Raw genomic sequence first — 6,235 nt, 5'->3', positions numbered from 1 at the left:
GCTTTGAATTAATTTATTCCCCCCATGACCAGGCTCTGTGAGTGTCCACTCAGAATGTGAACTGACATCTCCCTGCAGATGCAGGCTGCGTTCTGATGACTTCATTCCTAGATTTGTTTATGGATGAATTGCGTGAGTCAGCATTGCAAATGAGACAAATTTGTCGAAGCCTGCTATTGAACCAATGAGGAACCGCGCCCGCGGGTGGGCTGGTCGGACTTGTATATCTTGTGTTGTAGTTCCTCCTCCGCCTCAAAGGTCGGTCTTCATTCAGTCACGCCACAGCAAGTGGCAACTCTTCAAGGCGGAAGCGTCCGCTAGAACGGAGGCTTTCACTGACTTGCTTTCCTTTTGGGAGAGGAAGAATCTAAAAGCAGGAAAAAAAGATGGCCTGACTAATCATAAAAGGTGAGTAAGAGTGGTTACTGCTGATGTATATATTTAAAAGCCGAGAGTTTATCTTTAAAAAAAGTGTAGGGCGTCTCCATTACTTTACGTTTACATTTCGCCACCAAACTGGTTGGTTTAAAATATATACTCGGTTAAAAATTGCCCAGAGGTAATTCCATTTTCTGAAGCCAGATTAAAGCCTGTATTAGGAAGTCATATCAGTGAATATGTAGATGGAATATTGAATATTAAAGGTTAGTAACTGGGTTGACATAACTACCTTACGTAAGTTAGGATGTTCTTGCATTCTCTAATGTGCAAGTTAATTGATTTTATTTATATATATATAATATTAGCAAACCTAGGTTAATCATCTGTAGGTGTATAAAAGTTCCATCCACTCACGTAGTTCGTGGAGGTCGTGTTTTCGTTCAGCTTTGCAGCTTGTTCTAGTTTGAAAGGGGCGAAAAACGTGTAACGCCTTGAACGGGTTATATAAAAAGTACGGATTGGGGTTTATCTTCTATGAACGGTGACGAGCCACATTCCTTTTCAACAGCTCACGCAAGATATTGCTTCTTTGTAATGACTGGCAACTATTTCAAGAACTAAGACTGTCATTCTTAAGATTTGGTTATGATGGCATTTGTATACATGAGTCTGCATGTATACTTACTATTTCAAATCCACATATTAAAAAGTATCCCCCCTTAATCTGACCCATCGTATCAGCATTGTTTATTATTTATTGTAATGCCTGCACTGTTTTGTGCACTTTATGCAGTCCTGGGTAGGTCTGTAGTCTAGTGTAGTTTTTTTCTGTGTTGTTTTTATGTAGTTCAGTGTAGTTTTTGTATTGTTTCATGTAGAAACATGGTCCTGAAAATCAAATTGTCTCGTTTTTACTGTGTACTGTACCAGCAGTTACGGTCGAAATGACAATAAAAAGTGACGACTTGATCACTGGTGCAGCCAATTGGTTTTAGAAGTCACATGATTAGTTAAGTGGCGACCTGTGTGTCGTCAAGGTGTTTCAATTGGTTGGAGTAAAAATGCATCTGTATCTGGAAGGTGCAACGCTGCTGGGTCCGTATCCTGGCAAAAAAACTACGTCATGAAGACAAAAGAACAACTCTGCAAAAAGGTTATTGAAATGCACAGTCAGGATGTGGATAGAAGAATATTTCCAAGTCGCTGAATATCCCCCGGAGTACAGTTAAAGTCAATTACCAAGAAGTGGAAAGAATATGGCACAACGGTGGAATAAACGCAAAGATTCTAAAGGTGCAAAGTCAAATTTATTGTCCGAGTACATACACAAGACCATAAGACATAGGAGCAGAATGAGGCCATTCAGCCTATTGAGTCTGCTCTGCCATTCCATCATCACTGATCCCCAACCCCGGTCAACCCCACACACCTACCTTTTCACCATATCCTTTGATGCCCTAACCTTTTCTGAGAGGCTGTATCACTGTCTGGTATGGAGGGGCTACTACACAGGGCCAAAGAAGCATCAGAAAGTTGTAAATCTAGTCTTGGGTACTAGCCTACAAAGTACCCATGACATCTTCAGGGAGTGGTGTCTCAGAAAGGCAGAGTTCTTTATTAAGGACCTCCAGCACCCAGGGCACGCCCTTTTCACACTGTTATCGGGTAGGAGATGCAGAAGCCTGAAGGCACACACTCAGCGATTCAGAAACAGCTTCTTCCCCTCTGCCAACCGATTCCTAAATGGACATTGAACCTTTGGACACTACCTCACTTTTAAATATACACTATTTCTGTTTTTGCACATTTTTAAAATCCTTTCAATATATGTAATTGATTTACTTGTTTATTTAATTTATTTTTCTCTACTAGATTATGTATTGTATTGAACTGCTGCCGCCAAGTTAACAAATTTCATGTGATAATAAACCTGATTCCGATCAAGAAACAATCAACTTCTGCCTTAAATACACACATGAACATCACCTCCACCAGAGACTGTGGCAGAGTATTTCACAGAATCACTACTCTGGTTTAAAAAAACATCCTCCTTATCTCCGTTCTAAAAGATTGCTCTTCAATTTTGAGGCTGTGCCCTCTAGTTCTGGATACCCCCCCCCCCCCCAATGGAAACATCCCTTCCACGTCCAACTTATCCAGTCCTTTCAACATTCAGTAGGTTTCAGAGATCCCCCTGCATTCTTCTAAATTCCAGTGAGCACAAGCCCAAAACTGCCAAACGCTCCTCATATCCTGACCCCTTCATTCCTCGAATAGTCACCACATACACCCCGAGGTTCTTTTTCCTGCAAGCATACTCAGCACTATAGAGCAGAACACCAAAAATGGAATGAGTATGGTTATCCCCTTTTGTTCAAGAGCCTGATGGTAGAGACTGTTCTTGAACTTAGTCTTGGGAGTCACGAGGCACTTGTACCTTCTACCTGAAGGCAGCAGCAAGAACAGAGCATGAGCCGGGTGGTTTTAATGATGTATGCTGCTTTCCCACAGCAATGTTTCATGTAGAAAAGCTGGAAACCTTGAGCAACACACATACAGAATTCTGGAGGAACCCAGCAAGTTGGGCAGCATCTATGGAGAGGAATACACAGGAGACATTATTCCCCTTCATAGATGCTGCCTTACTGGCTGAGTTCCTCTGACGTTTTGCCTGGACACAGAGGCTCCTAGAATACACTCAACAATTCTATCTTCTGGGCAAGTTTAGTTAATTGGCAGCCATCCTCTCTCCTTTCTCTGCCATTTGTCACTTAAGAACCAAGCAAGAAACCTGGTGGAAGTAATCCAAACTCAGTCCTGTAGTACAATGTGCCGACAGCTTCCAAAATCGTTTACTTGGTCAAAAGTTTTCTGATCTTCTGAAAGTTCCTTATATGGTGCAAAGCTTTTATAAAACATTCCTGCGACCATCTCTTTTGAATGGTTTAAATGTGAACTATTAAATATAGTACAATACTTGGAATTTATTTATTTTTTTACAGGCTGCCGCTATCTGGCAGGCAAGATTGGCAGTGTTTTCAGCTCCTCCAGTAAGACCAAGGCTCAGAGCAGCCAGGTCAAAGGTTAGTTCCTCCACTTTAATAGGTGGGTGCATGAATGTTTGTTTAATCCAGTTTACATGCTAAATAATGTCATATGTAAATTCAAATTAGATCAATCATGCCACCACAGTTCCACATGAATCTGGTGAGATCTAGACCATCTGGAAAAATGGGCTGAAAATGGCCGATGGAATTTAATGCAGACAAGACTGATGGGCTGCACTTTGGCAGGACAAGCCAGGGTAGTACTTGTGCCATGAGCAGTAGGGCACAGAGGAGTGCAGTAGAATAAAGGGGCCAGGGAATACAGATCCGTAATTTCTTCACAGTAGTTAGGGTTGTAAATACAGTCCAGAATCAGGTTTAATATTACTGGTATATGTCGTGAAATTTGTCATGTGGCTGCAGTATAGTGTAAATCATAATACAAACTGTAAATGACAGAAGGCATATGTTTTTTTAAATTTAAATTAGTAGTGTAAAAGAGGAGGGGAATAAAAGTAGTGAGGCAGTGTTCATGGGTAAAATGACCATTCAGAAATCCGATGGCTTTTGGGCCACTGGCCTTCACTGAGTATAGGGCAAATATAAGACATCCTGCAGAGGCTGGAAATCCAAAGCAACACAATGGAGCAACTCAGCGGGCCAGGCAACATCTATGGAAAGGAATAAGCAGCTGACGTTTCGGGTGGGGACCCTTCATCAGGACTGTAAAGAATGGGAGAAGATGTCAGTATTAAACGGTGGGTGGAGGGGACGGAGTAAACAAAGGGCTGGAGAGGAGGGTATCTGATGGGAGAGGAGACTGGACCATGGCAGGGGAAGAAGAGGTAAGAGGCAAGAGAGTGGATCAGAAGGAGAGGGGAGAGAATACTGGAAGGAGAAATTGATGTTCACACCATCTGCTTGGAGGCTACCCAGATGGAATATGAGGTGTTGCTCCTCCAGCCTAATGAGAGTGGCCTCATCATGGCACGAGAGGAGGCAATGGACCAACATGTTGGAATGGGGATCGAAATAAAAATGATTGGTCGCTGGGAAATAGTGCTTTGAGAATGGAATGAAGTCAGATTGGAGCTGTATAAGACATTGGCAAAACCGAATTGGGAGTATTGTGTGCATTTCTGGTCACCTACCTACAGGAAAGATGTTGGTAAGTTTGAACAGAGTGGAGACAAGACAAGCATGCAACAAACTACATCTTAATTAGAACGAGCAACTTCAGATCTGTGGTTCGCTCTTTTAGTTCTGAAACTGTTTGACCCAAAATACCAGTACTGATTCTAACCCCACAGATGCTGCTTGGTTTATTGAATTCTTCCAACATTTCCACTTTTCATTCTGATTTCTGGAGGAACTTGTTCGAGCACAGATGTACATTGGTGTGTGCATGTGTGCGTCTCATGACTACGTATTAAAATTAACCACCCCAGCATTGTAGTTTAATGGTTAGTTTAAAACTTTACAGTGCCAGAAACTGGAGTTCAATTCACAGTGCTGTGTAAAAGCGGTTTGTACGCACTCCCCATGACCGCATGCGTTTCTCCCAGGTGCTCTGCTGCAAAAACTGAAAGGCTACCGTAAGCTGGTGGCAGAAGCATGGCGATGCTTGTGAGCTGCTCCCCAGCTATTCCCAACTCCTATCGTAGACCATGACACATAGCAGCAGAATTTGGCCATTCAGCCCATTGAGTCTGCTCCACCTTGCTGGCTGACTTCATCTTAACCCCAACTCTTTGGAGCAAAGGAGGATGAGAGCTGACTTGATAGGAGTACATGATGATAAGAGGCATAAAGAGTAGACAGCCAGTGGCTTTTTTTCCCCAAGGCAGAAATGGCTAATACAAGGGGGGCAGGGGTGGAGTGTAATTTCTATCATGATTGGAGGAAAGTATGGGGAATGTCAGAAGTAGGTATTTTTATTTGGAGTGGTGAGTATGTGGAACACCCTGCCAGGTGTTGTAGTAGGGGGCTCATAGTTAGATAGTAAAAAATGTTGGAGGGAGGGGTTGTGTTGATCAAATCTCAGCACAACATCGTGGCTGTAATGTTCATGTTCTACTTTAAAACTGATTCTTGCAGGTGAGAAGCATGACCTGGCAAATGCATCAGCAAATGATGACTTGCTCCCAGAAACGCTGCCAAAATCCGGAGCTGTGGTCAAGCAGTGCGGGTCCTGAGGGTAAAGGCTGTACTGGTCTCCGTCCTGGCTACGCAGATCAGTGCATCATGGTGACCTCCTGACAAGACTACATATGTACATCATGGCAAAGAATGATGATTTGCTCAGTAACTCTCTGTCCAGGGAGATGAGCACTTCTGAAAATACCTGCTGTGTTTTTAAAGTTTTCCAATTAAAAATCACTTGTGCTTAATGCAAAACAAGGGCGTCTTAATTATGTGTGCACACAAACTGCTGGAGGAACTCGTCAGGAACGTCTACGGAAGCGAATAAACAGTTGACATTTTGGGCTGAGACCCTTCGTCGGGACGGGGCAGAAGCCAGATATGGTGGGGGGGGGGGCAGGGCAAGTACAAGGGGACGGGTGAGATCAGGTGGCAGGGTGGGGGAGGTGAGAACATTGGGAGGGGATAGACAGAAGAGATAAAGGGCTGAAAGAAATCTAACAGAAGAGGGCAGTGGACCTTGGGAGAAAGTGAAGGGGGAGGAACACCAGAGAGGGGAGCCAAAATGGGGAATGGAAAAAGAGAGGGGTGAGAAATTGATGTTCATGCCATCAGGCAGGAAGTCATTCAGGTGAGCGAGGACTCACCATGGCAATAGAGGTGGC

General features: G+C 43.4%; 1 long non-coding RNA gene across 1 annotated transcript; it reads left to right on the top strand.

Moving 5' to 3' along the window:
• The first annotated feature begins 243 nt into the window (after positions 1–243).
• Positions 244–5,818, top strand: LOC132394703 (uncharacterized). Its single transcript, XR_009512404.1, has 3 exons — positions 244–408; positions 3,384–3,464; positions 5,526–5,818. It is a non-coding gene; the product is annotated as an uncharacterized LOC132394703 (long non-coding RNA).
• The last annotated feature ends 417 nt before the right edge of the window (positions 5,819–6,235 follow it).

This window comes from Hypanus sabinus, chromosome 5 (genome assembly GCF_030144855.1).
Source record: "Hypanus sabinus isolate sHypSab1 chromosome 5, sHypSab1.hap1, whole genome shotgun sequence".
NCBI lineage: Eukaryota > Metazoa > Chordata > Chondrichthyes > Myliobatiformes > Dasyatidae > Hypanus > Hypanus sabinus.
The sequence above is the reverse complement of the archived record's forward strand: the minus strand, read 5'-3'. Positions and strand labels throughout refer to the sequence as shown.